Genomic DNA, 19,005 nt, shown 5'->3' with positions numbered 1-19,005 from the left:
AGGAGAATAGGCAAGAGAAAGGTATATGAAATACAGTGTTGGAAAATGCATGGTTATGCATTTTGGTAGAAGAAATAAATGTGCAGACTACTTTCTAAATGGGGAGAATATCCAAAAATTTGAGATGCAAAGGGACTTGGGATTTCTCGTGCAGAACATCCTAAAGGTTAACTTGCAAGTTGAGTTGGTGGTGAGGCAAATGCAATGTTAGCATTCATTTCAAGAAGACTAGAATATAAAGGCAGGAATATGATGCTGAAGCTTTATTGGGCACTGGTGAGGCCTCACCTGGAGTATTGTGAACAGTTTTGGTCTCCTTATCTAAGAAAAGTTGTGCTGGCATTGAAAAAGTTCAGAGGAGATTCACAAGGATGATTCCAGGATTGAAAGTGTTAGCATATGATGAATGATTGATAGCCCTGAGCCTGTATGCACTGGAATTTAGAAAGATGAAAGGGGATCTCATTGCAAACTTTCAAATGTTGAAAGACCTAAGCAGAGTATATGAGGAAATGATGTTTCCCATGGTGGTGGAGGCTAGGACAAGAGGGCATAGCCTAGCATAGGGAGGTGTCCATATAACACAGAGATATAGAGAAGTTTCTTTAGCCAGAGGGTTGTGAATTTGTGGGAATGGTTGCCACGGGCAGCTGAGAAGACTGGGTCATTGGGTATACTTAAGGTGGAGATTGATAGGTTTTTGTTTATCAATGGCATTGAAGGTTATGAAGAGATGGCTGGGTAATGGGGCTGAGGAGGGGAAAATAGGATCAGCCAGGATTGAATGGTGGAGCAGACCCGACAGGCCAAATGGCCTATTTCTGCCTTATGGTCTTACGGTCTAGAAGAGATAATGAAAACTCCATGGCCCATTTTGCCATTACTTGTAGCATTTTCTAATTTCAGGACTAATACACAAAGATTCACTGTTTTCCAAAGGAACTCCAGAATAACAAATGTAAGAATGTTGCCAATATTCAGGCCAGTATTTTATAGAAAATAAACAAATCTATGGAATACATTTGGAGAAAATCTGAAATTTAGGCTAGGGTATTGGTAAAGTGAGGTTTACAGCTGATCTGTATGAGCTATAGAGAAGTAACAGTATCTGTAAGCAATTTAATAATTTCCATTGCCCAGCAGTAATTGTACAATACAAAACAACATTCGCAATGAACCACATATAATTACTTCTCCCTTACAAATCTAAGTCATATTAAGCAGGTTCAAACATCCTTAAATAGAGCTATCCAAACCTGCACAGCAGTTCAATCAGTATTGTTTACTACTTCCATTTCATTTCACTTTGATCTTGTTAAGAAACTGAAACCTATTTGATAAAGGTGGCAGAAGCCCAAGTAAACCTGCAAACGGCAGATAACTATACTTTGTAATTAACTTGGCCCCGATGATAAGAGTATAACATCCAGAGAAAATCACGGGGTCTTTCCTTTTGTCACCAAGAAAGCAAACACATCAAAAATGCATGTTAATTACTCAGGGTCTTGAAATGGAACTGGAAGAAAATTCTGAAGGAAAAGATTGATGATACTTACAGTTGTCCGTTTCTCTGCAAGACCCAGAATGCTGCTAAAGACTGACACATGGCTGGCTCTTCGATGAGTTATAGGTGTTACCAGAACTTGCGCACAGGCCTGCTGGGGAGTGCAGTAAACTCAGCTGGAAACCATAGGAAGAGATTTGGACCATACTATACAAGTAAACAGGCTATTTCATTGATTCCTTTGAAGCATGTAAATACTTATATATATACACCGTTTTCAGTAATACCCGTTCTGTTTAATCACTTGGTATATTGGAATTGCTTTTGAAGTATTACCATACAAATATTTAGTTCATTGATACCAAACTCTATTTTCCATCATGTTAGCAATAGGACTAAACCCTATTTAACAGGTGAATGATCATGTTAAATTTGTTTAGTATTAAGAATTTATCTCACAATGCAGCTGGAGTCAATAATAACAAAGTTTTCAAAATGCTGCTATTTTCTTCATTTACTATTTCGGCATGACTTGATGATGTGTTAGCTTAACTGAGATATAATTAAATCAAACATGCCTGAAAATTTGTCCACCTTCATCATCATCATCAGGTGCTATGCCCAGTTTAAGCTTTGACTGCCATGGCCCACACACTCCTGTTTCAGGTCAAGTGAATCAATTCATCGGTATTCATTTCCTGTTCTCTGGTTGCTGTCTCCATCATCATTTGTCTTTGCCGTCCTCAATCTTTCCCATAATTACCGTGCATTCTAACTCCTTCACCTTCAGGAGCACCAAATATGCAATTTGGTAATGGTGCTGCTTTGTATACCATTTCAAAAACTGGGTCCCATTAACACCAATGATATCCAATTTCAGGAGCAAAATATAAAATGCAAGTACTGCATTATTGTCTTTTTACTGTTATTGACTGAGAATGAATTCCAGTTTGATTTTTTTCATCTGGTACTTCCCATCCAGTCATAAGAAGAAACCTGATCAATTTTAGTATTTATGCCTAATTTCAATAGCTTAGAAGAAATATTGTTGTTAATTATGCCACACATGGTTCAGGTACTGGTTGATGGAAATCAGCAGACTAACAGTTTGGCACAGACTAGATGGGCTGAATGGCTTGGTTCTTGCTGTACTATGACTTCATGATTATATTAGTTACTTACATGGCAATAAACGTACACTCTAAATGTCATTTGAAGGCAGATGTGCAGTTACTTAATGAACACAAATATTCCAAAGTTGATCAATAATCAGAGCCAAATATAATAAGAGAATTTTATATACTTAAATACTTTCATAGACTTGCTATTTTTCATGCCTGCAGTCTCCAGCAACTGCTGATCAACACCGAAAACAATGAAGAAACTGGCCCTTGTTACTTGCTGTAAAACTACAGTTTTTTGCACATGGCATTCCTTTTCTGATGTTTGGTTCCATTGGCCTCAGAGGAAATATATCTCAGAAGCAGCGTAGCCTCCAAACTGCTGACATGAATATCGATTTCTCCAACTTCCGGCAATACTCCCCTCCCCCCTTCACCTTTCCCCATCCCCTTTTTCCTCTCTCACATTAACTCCTTACCTGCCCATCACCTCCCTCTGCTCCTCCCCCTTTTCTTTCTGCCATGGCCCTCTGTCCTCTCCGATCAGTTTCCCCCATCTCCAGCCCTGGATCTCTTCAACCAATCAACTTCCTAGCTCTTTACTTCACCCCTCCCCAGTTTCACCCATCATCTTGTGTTTCTTCTTCTCCTCCCCCACCTTCTAACTCTGACTCCTGATCTTTTTTTTCAACGGTCCTGATGAAGGGTCTCAGCCAGAAACATTGTCTGTATTCTTTTCCATAGATGTGGTCTGGCCTGTGGAGTTTCTCCAGCATTTTGTGTGTGTTGCTTTATATCTCTCACCTTTTTATTTCCATTAAGTTCACTATAATTTGGAATGAATTAACAAACTGCTGACTCACTAAAGCTTACAGCATTGTACAAATCCCTGTGAGCCCCTTTCTCAGGCCTGCACAGGTGCAAGTATTAGTCAAATTTAGATGGCATTGGCCACTTTCTGCCACTGACACAGGATCCAAAAGTGCAACTTAAAGGTCAACTAAGCAGTAGTTTAACTGGGCAGTAAATCTTAACATCGCAGGCATGTGTGAACAAATTGAAGCAATCCTTGGCGATGCTATGATCAAAAACATTATGCAGATAGAAATAGCTAACTTGGATACAAAAAAGTAGATGAATTGAACTAAAAATAACGAGGCACAATAACCACAATACATGATTCAGCAGTCCATGACCAGAATAGAAAGGGTACACTGGATGGAATCACCATAGGCTAAATTTCCATTTCTCAATGCCTGTCCTATTTAGAGGCCAAGTCTAGAAACAATGAGAGATAACTGTGGATTTCTCAAGATAAATACTGTGTCTTTTTTAAAAATTAGCTCAAACTCAAACATGCTAAAATTAGAGTAGACTGCTCTCACAGAACTGCTAAAATGAAATACCTACAGCATAGTAGTAAAAATCTTAACCAGGGCATTACAGTTAAAATATATATACATCTCCATGTCTTCTCTTAAATTTCAGCAACCAACCTATTGAATATTCAGATTACCTTCAATTTTCAGTTTGTCATGATAAATCTTTGCTTGTTTCATGATCAGCAAGCCGTTTAGTGCCATATATTCATTCTGCTGATGAATCCACACTTTCGATACACAATCAAGATCTCCATTTTATGCTTTGTGTAGTATATTTCTATTTTTCATTAACTTCTCTTATTCTCTTCATTAACTTCTGGCTGATTTCCTTTCTAAACAGCAGTGGTAAATAGAAGGTTTTCATGATAATCAAGCAGTTTCAAGTTCACCATTACCAGTACAATTTAAGAAACAAAAATGCAGAGCAATTTAATTGATAAATAAGTTCCCTTAATAAAATTTTTGCTTATAGCCCTGTATCAATACTTGAGGCCACTAGGTTACCAGCCAGTAACATAATCACAGTGGTGAACAGCAAAATGAGAAAATTCAGATTGAATGACTACTCAGAGATTGGAGAAAAGTGCAATGTTATGAAACAAAAACATGATTTAAGACTTTATTAAAGATGCCTGTTATGAGCAATTACTTAACTCAAGTGAAACATCAGTGAATATCATATAACTGCAGAGTAACTTGTGCACAAAGGAAATTACTTTCCTGAAGCATAGCTGTAGTAGGTATGTTCAAAAGCATTATGCTGATACAGATCAGTTGGATAAGGTATGAAAATAGACAGAAGGATAGAACTAGAAATAACTGGGATAACAATTAATGATGTACAAATGAAAAAATCCATGAAGGTGGCGGCACAGGTACATAGATGATGTGGTTAAGAAGGTTTATGGACTTTATTAGATATGGTATTGAATACTAGAGCAAGGAGGTTATACTCTTACTTCATAAAACAATTTTTATACTCAGCTGCAGAACTGCATGCACTGCTGATCATTGCATTAGAGGATAGTGCTAGAGGAAATGCATAGGAGATTCACTGGATACTGACTGGGATGAGGCATATAATTCTCAAATTTGGAATTAGAATTAAGTTTATTACCATTGAAATGTGTGCAATACATTAAAAATCAATTTAAAGTTATAATAAGAAATATACAGTATAAAAATAAATAAATAGTGCAAGGAGGGAGCAAAGGTAGCCTTCATGGGTTCATGGACCATTCAGAAATCTGGTGGCAGAGGAGAAAAACCTGTTGCTGAAGCATTGAGTGTGTGTCCTCAAACTCTTGTACCTCCTCCGTGATTGTAGTAACAAAAAGCAGGTATGTTCCGGATGGTCAGCGATGGTGAGTTATGAGAGGAGACTGAATAAGTTGAATCTATTTTCCTTGGAGCAGAAGATATAAATTAGGTATTTAAAATAGAGGGTTATACTGTAAATAGGGCAGGCTGCAGGAAACATTTCCCCATGTCAGAGATAGATAAAACTAGAGACCATAGATTTAATGTAAGAAGTAAGAGATTTGGAAGGGAACTACAGCATTTAAGTAGTATCTTGATGAGCATTTGAATTGCCTGAGCATAAATAATTATGAGCCAAGTGTTAGAATATGGTATTATTATGGGCTTTTTGGCCTGGATTTGGTAGACCAAATGACCTGTTTCTACAATAATAGATGCAAGATGCTGGAGGAACTTAGCAGGTCAAGCAGCATCTATGAGAGGAATAAAGAGTTGATGCTTCAGCCAACACCTTTCCTCAGGACGTATTTTTATGTGGTATGACTCTGACTCGATAGAAAGTCAAGTGTCGTCTAATGCATACTGTTACACTCCAATCAGAATGGACATTATTGCCTTTTCACAGAAGCAGTAATATCCATTCCTTTGTGCTGCCACCAGAACTTCAAAGTTCAAATTAAATTTTTTTATCAAGGTGCGTATATGTTACCATATACGCAAGTGTGTGCCCAGCTAAAATAAAAACAAATCTAGACATGCATCTCCAGGCTTTTTATTTCTTTCAATTAGTTTCACATTGAAATTGCGAAATTAGGTATTTAAAATAGAGGGTTATATTGTAGATAAGACAGGCTGCAGGAAATATTTCCCCATGTCAGAGATAGATAAAAACTAGAGACCGTAGATTTTAATGTAAGAAGTAAGAGATTTGGAAGGGAACTACAGCATTTAAGAAGTATCTTGATGAGCATTTGAATTGCCTGACCATATTATTCATTATAAAACATAATGAAGTTGCCCAAACGAGAAGTAAGTAATACTCTCCAAGTTGTGTTAATTGCATGAATTTGGTGAGGATTTCTACATGTGGAGGCAGTTATTCTACCAGGAGTTAATTGTTTGCCTCCTTGCAAAGTGATTTGAGTAAAGTGCAACACACAGTTTTACTCAGTTATCTCCCATGTGATGGATGGTTGGTTGTCTGTGCTGCAAACTGGTATTTGGCCTTTGCAATGTGAAATAAAAACCGTGATTACTTAGGCCCATGTGTCATATTTACAGGAAACCATGAGTAAGGTTTTGCAAGTTCTCAGTGATTGGCAGCTTTCATGAGCAGAAAATCACACCATTGCCAAAGGTGGGACAGCAGTGAAATGACAGCTTGGTATTCACAGCACCTGAATTCGTCAGCATCATGTAGACCTGAGGCAGTGGCACAAAACATCCTCTGAAATGCAAAGAGTCTCTGGAAATGTGGCAAAGGATTTCTCTGGAACTAGTCCCTGTGCATCGTTAAATCACTGATACATGTAGTAGGTCTATTAGCTCCAGTGCTGTTATCTGTGTCACTACAGTACAGACCCTTTAACTTGCAAAGAATAGTCACACACCAGTGGCATGAAATTTTTAATTAAGCTTGTAATCTACAGTAATTGTACCAGGCAAAGTCAGTAAGGATAGATAAAATCGCACTATAGTTTAATGAAATTGATTCATATTTCCCTACTTGTACAATTTAGCATTCATTGGTCGGTGGAAAATAACCTTTCTGAAATGAATACCAATAATTTTTATAGGTTAGTAGATCACTACAGGAAATATACATTGAGCAATGAAAGGTATTGCTAATACCCAATTACAAAGGTTACTGGAAGAAAGGGACTAATTCCCATCTCCCTGATTAGTTTGGCTCATCCATTGTTAGTGTGCAATAGATAAAGGGACTTAGACCAGCTGGAAAAATGAGCTGAAAAATGGCAGATGGAGTTTAATACAGACATGTGTGAGGTATTGCACTTTGGAAGGAAAAACCAAGGTAGAACATACAAGGTAAATGGTAGGGCACTGAGGAATGCAGTAGAACAGAGGGATCTGGGAATACAGATACAACATTCCATAAAAATAGCGTCACAGGTAGATAGGGTAGTAAAGAGAGCTTTTGGTACATTGGCCTTTATAAATTATTGAGTATAAGAGTTGAAATGTTATGATGAGGTTGTATAAGGCATTGGTGAAGCCGAATTTGGAGTATTGTGTGCAGTTTTGGTCACCGAATTATAGGAAGGATATTAATAAGGTTGAAAGAGTGCAGAGAAAGTTTACAAGGATGTTGCCAGGACTTGAGAAACTGAGTTACAGAGAAAGTTTGAATAGGTTAGGACTTTATTCCCTGGAGTGTAGAAGAATGAGGGGAGATTTGATAGAGGTATATAAAATTATGATGGGTATAGATAGAGTGAATGCAAGCAGGGTTTTTCCAGTGAGGTTAGGGGGAAAAAAACAGGGTATGGGTTAAGGGTGAAGGAGAAAAAGTTTAAAGGGAACTTTGGGGGGGGACTTCTTCACACAGAGAGTGGTGGGAGTGTGGAATGAGCTGCCAGATGAAGTGGTAAATGCGGGCTCACTTTTAATATTTAAGGAAAACTTGGACAGGTACATGGATGAGAGGTGTATGGAGGGATATGGCCCAGGTGCAGGTCAGTGGGACTAGGCAGAAAACTGGTTCGGCACAGTCAAGAAGGGCCAAAAGGCCTGTTTCTGTGCTGTAATGTTCTATGGTTCTATGTGCATTCTGTATCAGTCCTCTGTTGTCCTGGCTGGTTTTTATTTGTGCTGCATCCATGTATTTTGCTGAAACATTTGGTGTCAGTACTGTGGCATAGCAGTTATGTTACTGGATTAATAATCCAAAGGCATGGATAATTCATGAGAAGGTAGAGATTGAATTCTACCTTGGATGCTGTTGAATCTAAAATCAGATCTGGAGTTTGAAATTAAGCCGATATTATCATCAACAAAACCCCTCCAACTTGTTTCATTTATGTCCTTCAGGGAAAGATATCTATCATCCTCACCCGGTTGGATGAATATGACTCCAGAGCTACCATAATGTAGCTAAGTGGAGACATAAGAGACTGCACATGCTTGAATCCAGAACCAGAGAAAAAGTAAACAATCAGAGGAACTCAATGGGCCAGGCAGCATCTATAGAGAGAACTGGAGGAACGAGTCCCCACATATCCCTCCCTTCCAAGGTATTTTCCTTTGCAGCTGTAGGAAGTGTCACACTTGTCTGTACACCCCCTCCCTTATCACCATTCAGGAACCTCAACAGCCCTTTTGTGAATGATAGAGATTGACATGCGTCTTTCTCAGTTTGTCAATTACAGTTAGTGCTCTTGATGTGACCTCCCCTACATCAACGAGACCAAGGCAGACTAAGTGACTGATTTGCTGGGCTCCTGTGTTACACCTGCCATGACCTTCTTGAGCTTCTGCTTGCAAACTACATTAATCCCCCTTCCCGTTCCCACACCAGCCTGTCTGTCCTCGACCTCTTCTGCCACCAAGGTGAGCCTAGATGCAAACCAGAGGAATATCACCTCATATTCCTCCCGGGTAGTCTACAAGCCAACAGCATGAACATTGAGTTTTACAGCTTCAGGTAATCTTCTCCCCTTCTGTCCCTTTTCCTCTCCTTCTCACCTGCCCAATTCCTCTAACTCAGACACCTTGCCTCCATCACCTAGTTTCTTTCCCCTCCTCCAGCTCATCCATTTGTTCATCTCACTCTCAAACACACACACACACACACACACACACACACACACACACACACACACACACACACACACACACACACACACACACACACACACACACACACACACACACACACACACACACACACACACACACACACACCTCTCTCCCCCTTCTCCCACCTGCCGACCCCACCTTCCTTGGTTCCATGCTCTTTACTTTTCTTTCCTGTCAAATGCCACCATCTGTAGCCCTTTGTTTCCCTCACCTACCACCTTTCAGTCTCCATCAATATTTAAATTCTGCCCTTCCCCATCTGGCTCCATCTGCCAATCAGTCCCTCCTCAAATTGATCTATCTACTGCTTTCCACCCCTTGTTGTCACTTATTTATACTGGCTATCTTACCTCTAACTTCCAGTCCATATACAGGGACTCAACACGATACTTTGACTGTTCATTTATCTCCAGAGATGGACCTGACCTATTGAGTTCATCAGGCAGTATGGTATTTTACTTGTACAGTAGCTAAACATCTGAAGTAAGCTAGATGCCAGAGTGTCATAAGTTGACACATACACTGCCAATAAATAATTTTATAAAGGAGCTTCACTGCAGTCTATGACTCACCAGTTTCATTAGAGAAATCTGCTTCCAGACAGATTCAGTTATCCAAAGCATCACTCTGAATCTATGTCACTGATCGTTGGGAAGTGAGAGTGGAATTTGTCATCCACCTGAAATGGTAGATCTACCAAAAAAGCAGTGATGATAAAACTGGCATGAAAATGGTTAAAACACTCTCGATTGAAGGGGTTTGACTTGAATGTTCATATTTTTCATTAAAATTAGAAAATATTTCCAACATTTTCTGTTTTTATTTCAGATTTCCAGTATCTGATATATGTATATATATATTTGTTTTATTTTCTCTATTTGCACCTGTTTTCAGAGACGCTGCCAAGTTGCAAAGCATTAATCTGGTGCTCTGTAGCAGTTCTCCAGGGATGGGGGGCTTGTCGTGAGGGAGGGGAAGAATATTCATTTTTGTGAAGATGAAAGTCATGCCCTCAAAGGAACCCAGGTTCTTCATAGCCAATAATGTGCATTTGGTGCATGGTAACTGTTGTCATGTCAGAAATGTTATAGAGTTAGAGAACACTACAGCACAGAAACAGGCCTTTCAGCCTATCTAGTCTGTGCCAAAGCATTAATCTGCCTAGTCCCAATGACCTGCACCTGGACTATACCCCTCCTCCCATCCATGTACTTATCCAAATTTCTCTCAAATGTCGAAATCAAACCCACATCCACCACTTCTGCTGGCAGTCCATTTCACACCCTCAGAACCCTCTGAGTGAAGAAGTTCTTGTGTTCACCTTAAGCTTTTCACTTTTCACCCTTAACCTATGACTTCTGGTTGTAGTCTCACCTAACTTCAGTAGAAAAAGCCTGCTTGCATTTAACCAATCTATACCCCTGATAATTTTGTATATCCCTATCGAATCTCCCCTTAATCTTCTACATTCCAAAGGTTACAGTCCTAACCTATTCAACATTTCCCTATGACTCAGGTTCTCAAGTTCTGGAAACATTCTTGTAAATTTTACCCACATACTTTCATTCATATTTACATCTTTCCAGTAGGTAGGTGACCAAAACTGCACACAATACTCTAAATTAGGCCTCACCAATGTTTTATACAATTTGAATATAACATCCCCTGTAGACAAATCCACTGCATTCCCTTCATCAACTTTCCTTGCTCATAAAACTATAAAATTGGTTAGGCATGACCTGCCATGCACAAAGCCATGCTGACTATCCCTAATCACTTCATGTCTATCCAAATATTTATAAATCCGGTACTTTATAATACTTACAAATATTTACCCACTACTGAAGGCAGGCTCAGTGGCCTATAATTTCCTAGCTTATTCTTAGAGCCTTTTTTAAACAGCAGAACAACAGTCCTCCAATCTTCCGGCTCCTCACCTGTGGCTAAGGATTTTTTAAATATATCTGCTAGGGCCCCTACAATTTCTGCACTAGACTCCCACAGGAGCCAAGGGAACATCTTTTCAGGCCCTGGGAGGGGGGTGTTTCAAGAGATGTTGAGGCCCCAGTTAAGAAAAGAAGGAGGTGCATAGCAGGTGTAGGCAGTTAGGAACAACTGAAGTGCTTCAGACAGCAAACCCCTCCTCCTCTGTAACCTGCATTGGGTCCATGACCTCCCTGCTGCTTTGCCTCACCTCTATAGACTGTGTGTTTAATTTTGTCCCTTTCTTTTGCTGTCAATGTATCTGTAAAAGCCCTTAGGATTCTCAATGTTGAAAGTTCGAGATACTTTTATGATCAAGTATGTATGCTGTAAACAACCTCGAGATTAATCTTCTTGCAGGCTTTCTTTTAGATTTTCTGATTTCCTTTTGGGGTCCTTTGCATTTCTTGTACTCTATAAGCACCTCAATTGTTCCTAACTGCCTATATGTGCTACGTTAACTCCTCCTTCTCTTAACCAGAGCCTCAATATTCCTTGAAAACCAAGGTCCCATAAACCTGTTATCCGCAGTTTTATTCTAACAGGAATATACAGACTCTGCATGCTCAAAATTTTGAAGGCCACCCACTTACCATGTACACCATTGCCAGATAACAAACTGTCCCAGTCCATTCTTGTCAGATCTTCTTGATACTATCAAAATTGGCCTTTTCCCAATTTAGAATCTCAACTTGAGGACCCAACCTAGCCTTCGGATCTCTAGATGCAAAGTTATGTCACCTGCCCTATCTCATTGCCGAATAGGAGATCTAGTATCACACTCTCTCTTGTTGGGACTTCTAAGGAAACTTCCCTGAACACATTTGACAAACTCTTCCACATCCAGCTTTTCTACAGTATGGGAGTTCCAGTCAATTTGTGGAAAGTTAAACTCACCTACAGTCAGAACAATACACACAATGTGCTTGAGGAGTTCAGCATGTCAGGCAACATCTCTGGGTGGGAAGAAAGAGCCAATGTTTTGGGCTTAGACCCCTCATCAGGACTACTATTACAACTTCATTGTTTCTTGCAGCAGTCTACAATCTCTACAAATTTGATCCACTGACTCCCGAGGACTGTTGGGTGGTCTACAATATAATCCCGTTAGTGTGGTCATGTCTTTCTTATTCCTCCACTCTACCCGTAAAGCCTCAACAGTCCTGACTGAGCATTGCCGTGATATTTTCCCTGACTAGTATTGCCACCCTTCCCACTTTAATCATTCCCGCTCTATCACACCTAAAGCAACGGAACACTGGAACACTGAGCTGCCAGTTTTGTGCCTCCTGCAACCAAGTTTCACTAATTATCTACAATGCAATAATTATACATGCCCTAAACTGATCTGCCTTTCCTTCAATATTCCTTACATTGATCTATACACAGCTCAGAACATTAGCTCACCATGCTCAACTATTTGATTTGCTCACTTTGTATGGAGGCTTAACAATGTTTTTTCTCCATGCCCATGCAACTATCTGTTAAGGCGCTTTGGTTTCCATCCCTTTGCAACTCTAGATTAAGTTCCCCCCACTGCCCAACCATGCAGTACTAGCAAACCTTGCTGCTCAGATATTAATCTCCTTCCAGTTCAGGTGCAAATGTCCCTTCTGTACAGGTGCCACTTTCTGGAAGTGAGCCCAATGATCCTAAAATATGAAGCCCTCCCTCCTGCACCATCTCCTTAGCCGCATGTTAAACTGTATGATCTTCCTATTTCTGGCCTTACTAGCATGAGGGACAGGTAGCAATCCTAAGATCTCAACCCTGGAGATCTTATCCTTTAACTTAAAACCTAACTTCATTAATTCACTTTGCCTTCTCCTACATTAGTACTTGGACCAAGATCTCCAGCTGCTCACCCTTCCATTTAAGAATGCAATGGACTTGATCCAAGATGTGTCTGACCATGGCTCCGGGGAGGCAACATTAGGGAATCTCATTCTCATTCATAGAACCTCCTTTCTGTACCCCTAACCAGTGAATTCCCTATCACTACAGATTGCCTCTTCTCCACCCTTCCCTTCTGAGCCACAAACTCAGGCTCAGTGCCAAAGATCTGACCGATACGGCTTTCTTCTGCTCGGTCATCTCCCACCACCAAAAGTGTCTGAAGTGGTGTACATTTTGTTGAGGGGAACGGCAACAGGGGTACTCTGCACTGGCTGTCTATCCCCTTCCCTCTCCTGCCATCACCCAGTTATCAGTGTCCTGCACCTTAGGTGTAATTACCTCCCTGTGTCCATCCGCCTGTCTCCATCTCCTGAATGTTTTAGAGCTCATCCAGTTCCAGCTCCAACTCCTTAACACGTCAGTTACAAGCTGCAGTTGGATGCACTTCCTGCAGGGATAGTTGTCAGGGAATCTGCATTCCCACATTCGGCAAGAGGGACATTCCACTGTCCTACCCTGCCTGGCATCTTCGCTGCTCTAAAATGTGCAATAAGAAATACAGTAAGAATATATAACAAAAAAAAAAATCTATCTACAGCCTACACTTCTCCTCGCTGAAGCCTCAATAAGGCAAAGCCTCAACTTTCCATTCCCACTGGGTGGTGGGGGGAGGATGCTGATGTTTTTTTGCTGGAGGGGTGGGGGGGTCATTGCCTTGCTGTTGCTTGTGCATGGGAGGGGGAGCTGGGGGGGCTTTGGGGTTCCAACGTTTTAACTGTCATTCATTCTTTGAGGCACTCTCCTGTTTTTGTGGGTGTCTGCAAAGAAAAGGAATTTCAGGATGTATATTGTATACATTTCTCTGTCATCAAATGCAAATATTGAAACCTATTAAAATGTGCCAACTGTCCCCAGTCACTTCTTTTAAACTCTCACTCCCTCTTTGCAATCCTTTGTCTCTTCAGGAACTGTGGCAGGCAAAATGTAGCAAATAATTTGCAGGCAGCAAGTTCTCATATCACGATAGTGCATTCTATCAGTGACTTGCGAAGCATATTTATTGACCACTCCAGGAATGATGTTGGAGCAAAACCACTGTATTTATTTATTTATTGCAAGCAACAGAGATTTGTCTTTACATGACAATCGACAGAACCTACTTTTGACAGACTCTGTCTGAAAGTGGCCATTCATGCCATTGTTTCTGTAGCAAAACCTGAGCTTCCTAGCTCAGAGACAATGATAGTACCAACTGAGCCACGGCTGACCCTAGTGCCATAACACTTAAGAATACCATTACAAGCATCACAGGAAGTAGAAGGGTGGTGGAATGGAGACAATTCATTTGGGTTGAAACACAAGCCACCAGTGAGTCATGGAAGTGAAAATAAAGCTCTTTGTTCTCTTAATTCTTTACTTTTGTATCTTCTGATTTGGTTCTTTAAATAGAAGTTGTTAGTCGGCTGACTGGAATCATCTGGATGTTGGAAAACAGCTGGGTTATCAATGAAGACCCTATCAACAATCAGGCTCGCTATATCAGGCTTCCTGTTCCCTCAAATCAAGCATTGACCATTAGTAGTGAGGTACAATGTGCACCTGCTATTTGTATCTTCAATTATGATTGAATAATGTAATATTAGAAACATTAATGCACAAGTCTAAAATATATTTACACAAAATGTTAACAAAGGCTAACGGGATCATTTGACACCTCAAGTCCTTGCCAACCATCAAGGACATTCATTTTATTTCTTTGTGCTCCCTTCATCTCACACCAGACTCTACCATCCATTATCACACTAAGAACAATTTACAATGGTCAGGTGGCCCACCGACCTGCATGCCTTTAAGATATGGGAAGAAGCTGGATAAACCAGAGCCAACCCATGAGTTCACAAACTGAACACGCAAACTCCATTCTCAGCAACAGAGGTCAGGATATCAAATCCAGGTCCCTGGAGGTGTGAGATGGCAGTTCCTACAGCTCTATCAATCTGCAAGTTGTGATTTCACCTCTGCAAAGTGCTTTGAATGTTTTATTAAGTTAAAGTTGTTCTGTGTTTGACCATGGATTGACTATACCATGACTGTGTCACCACTCACCACTCCAATCTACTAATTAAATTTGCAGATGAAACTGCATTGATTGGCATTTCTCAAATAATAACAAGGCAGCCTACAGAGAAGAAATCATCACCCTGACATGGTGGTGTCAAAAAATCAACCACTCCCTCAATGTTGTAAAAACAAAGAAGTTGGTTGTGGACTACAGAAGGAACAGAGACAGGCTCACCCCTATTGACATCAATAGATCTGGGACTGACAGGGTGAATGGCTTTAAGTTCCTTGGTACATGCATCACCGAGCACCTCACTTGGTCTGTACATACCAGCTATATGGTTAAAAAAAAGACAACAGCATCTTGAAATTCAGCATGAGTCCCCAGATCCTAAGAGCTTTCTATAGGCTAACAACTGAGAGCATCCTGACTGGCTGTATCACTGCCTGATATAGGAACTGTACGTCCCTCAATCACAGAACTCTGCAGAGAGTGATGATGGTTATCTGTGGATGTGAACTTCCCACTATTCGGGGCATTTACAGAGACAGGTTCGTGAAAAGGGCCTGAAGGATCATTGGGGACCCCAGTCACCCCAACCACAAACTGTTCCAGCCGTTACCATCCGGGAAATGGTACCACAGCATTAAAGCCGAGACCAACAGGCCCCACAACAGCTTCTTCCACCGGGCCATCAGACTGATTAATTCGCACTGACACAGTTGTATTTCAAAGCTATATTGACTGCTCTGTTGTATGTCTTAATGTGCATACTATTTATTACAAATACTATAATTTTCACATTGCACATTCAGCCAGAGACGTAATGTAAACATTTTTGCCCTCATGAATGTGAAGGATGTAAGAAATAAAGTCAATTCAATTCAATACACCATCAGTGACTTTTAGCATAGCGCATTCCATTTTATAACAGATTATTTTGGGGAGCAATTGCATTGCCTAGGAAGATAATCAAATAGAAAATGTACTTTCAATATCAATTTTCAATCTGTCTTAAGCCCAAACCAGTTCCAAATAAACTATGTTAATTTAACTGGCTTCCTCTCCATTTTCACATTACCTCCATTTCTGCACTCAACCATTTTTTCAGCTATCTTAAAACAGGGATAGAGTTCCTCTTGTCCGCAACCACCACCCCATGAGCTTCTGCAACCAACACATTATTCTCTGCAATTTCCATTTCCACCATCTTCAAATGGATTCTACCACCAAACACAACTTCACTTCCCCACCACTCTCTGCTATCCGGGGGGATTGCTCACTCCGTGATTCCCTTGCCCATTCGTCCCTCCCCACTGACCTCCTTCCTGGCACTTATCCCTACAAGTGGCAGAAGTGCTACAATTGCCCATTCACCTCTTTCCTCACTTCCATTTAGGGCCCCAAACAGTCCTTCCAGGAGAGACAACACTTGACATACAAATCGGCTGAGGTCACCTACTGTAACTGGTGCTTCCAATGCAGCCTCCTCTACATTGGTGAGATCCGACATAGATTCAGGAACTGCTTTGTTCAGCACCTCCAGTCCATTTGCAAGAAACTGGATTTCCTGATGGCCAACTGTTTTAATTCTATCCTCATTCACATTCTGACTTGTTGGTCCATGACCTTCATGACCTTCTCTTTTGCAATAACGACACCACTGTCAAGTTAGAGAAGCAATACCTCACGTTCCATCTAGGCAGCCTCCAACCTGATGGCATGAACATTGATTTCACCAACTTCCATTAATTTTTCCCCCTCTCCTGACCCTCTTCTTCAATTCCCAACCCTGGCCTCTTATCTCTTCTCCTCACCTGCCTTCCTTTTCTTACAAGGTTCACCCTTCTCTCCTACCAGGTTCCTTATTCTCCTTTTCCTTTACCTGTTCCACCTATCACGTTTCCACCTACCTCTCTCCCATTCACCTGATTCCACCTATCACCTTCTGGCTTGTCCTCCTTCCCCTACCCCACCTTCTTATTCTGGCATCTTCCCTATTCCTTTCCATTCCTTATGAAGGGTCTTGGTCCAAAATGTTTATTCATTTCCATAAATGCTGCCTGACCTACTGAGTTCCTCCAGCATTTTGTGTGTGTTGCCTATGATACAGATTAGTTGGATTAGATTTTTTATAAACATGGTTAAGGTAAGCTTATTGTTTAGGTAATGTGTTTAGTTCTTTATAGCTGGATTTGAACTCACATGAACACATTGTGAAAGTAATGGTAAAAAATCATTACTTTATTCATCTAGCTGCTGTTTAATTTAATTTAAATTGCAGTTGCCAAACTAGGGAACAGAGTATGAAATTAACAAGCCTAAAGCAAGGCAGAAGATTAGAAGAATTATTTACTTTCTCTCATTCCCCACAGAGCTGGGCATGTGTGAAAGGATCCTGGCAAAAATGGGTATACTATGTTGATTAAATCCTGGAAAGAACGAACTGAATGAAGAACTGATTAGGAAGAGGATTGAAAACTGAGCATAATTACAGATACTGATAACTAAATAATTAGTGGATATGTGCCTCTGGAACTATGTGAATGTTATCTGAGAAATGCAATGGGTCGTGGTAGAATAATATTAGATTGCTTTCATGTATTTTGGGTTGATCACCTAGTAGGTTCAAAGAGAGATTTAGCAGAATTTTTTGATTTTGTCTTTTGCAATTGTTTATTCTCCTGGATGCTAATCATCTCCGTTAGAAGCTTAATTAAGGTGAAGTCTGTGATACGTACCACAAATTTGTCTGACCCACATTTTTTTGAGTCCAATGGATGTTCACATTTTATATTTTGTGTTATTTTGTCCTCTTAGGAATCTACAATGCTTTTGCATGCTACAGTATGTTTAAAATGTAAAGTCATCTGGTTTAGTGCACTTTACCAAGGAGAAGATGAACATACAACATACTTAATGGAAAGAACTAGGAAATTTATTTTAAAATGTCTTGGGAGAAATATCAGGGTTCTTGTTACAAAAATGTTTTGTGAGTAAGAATGAAATAGAACTCATTTCCTATTCTGATAGCTTTTTAGATTTAAACTCTATGACTTTTGTACGAAATTGAGGTATGAACGTGATTGACAGCCAGCTATAATCTCTAATTACTATTGATGGGGTTTGGAAAACTGGAAGAAATAAATATTCAGATGCAAAAGACACTTTGATCATGAAAATAAAAATGTTTGTCAACTGTCAGTGGCATATTTGGTGATTTTTTTCCCTTTTGCTATATGCTGTATTGTTAGTCAAATGGAAGGATATGATGTACTCCTGCAAACAAATAATAACCTGTAATATTTAACTTAAGGCAATTTTACCTTTATCGGTGTTGAGCTGTTAATAACAGTGTTTTTTTCAGCAGCCATTTCAGAATGCAAAGGACTGGGTATTCTCTCATAGTTCATATAGTGATCCTATTGTTACCCATATTCTCGTTACCAAAATAATAGGTCATGAAATACAATGAATAATGTCAAATCTGAGTAATCAATTTTGTTAAGTCTGATCACTGATTAAAGTTCCTTCAGCCATTCAGAACTGCGGGTTAGTAAAATGAAACATGGTTAAGTTTTTGGACAGAATACAAGTACTGGGCCAAATTATCCTGCATCTGACCTGCAGCAAACAGCGATTGACTAGGTGGTCTAGTTCTGCTACGATTTTCTGGTACTTAAACTCATCCATCCTGAAGATCTGCTGGGAGTCCCCAGCAACAATGAAATCAGCCATCACTGCTATTTCTAACCCCCTGCTGTTGTTCTGAAGTTCCCTTTAATGCTATTCACTTGCAGAAGAAAGAGGTGTACAAAAAAATCAATTGGAACTCCTCAGGAGGGAGATAGAAACCATATGACTGCATCTGCTCAGAAAGCTCACCCCCTTGGAGCCTACCTGCTTATGTTAGCCTTCCCTGGATATCCTGGGCATGCCTGAATGTATGCAGGAGTGCTGTTGTTAGTCTGTCATATT

General features: G+C 40.1%; 1 protein-coding gene across 8 annotated transcripts in view; it reads left to right on the top strand.

Moving 5' to 3' along the window:
* Positions 1–19,005, top strand: part of LOC140713762 (cadherin-18) — a 638,248-nt gene that overhangs the window by 566,351 nt on the left and 52,892 nt on the right. The gene's annotated exons all lie outside the window — the stretch shown is intronic.

Source organism: Hemitrygon akajei, chromosome 20, assembly GCF_048418815.1.
Source record: "Hemitrygon akajei chromosome 20, sHemAka1.3, whole genome shotgun sequence".
Classification (NCBI taxonomy): domain Eukaryota; kingdom Metazoa; phylum Chordata; class Chondrichthyes; order Myliobatiformes; family Dasyatidae; genus Hemitrygon; species Hemitrygon akajei.
The sequence above is the reverse complement of the archived record's forward strand: the minus strand, read 5'-3'. Positions and strand labels throughout refer to the sequence as shown.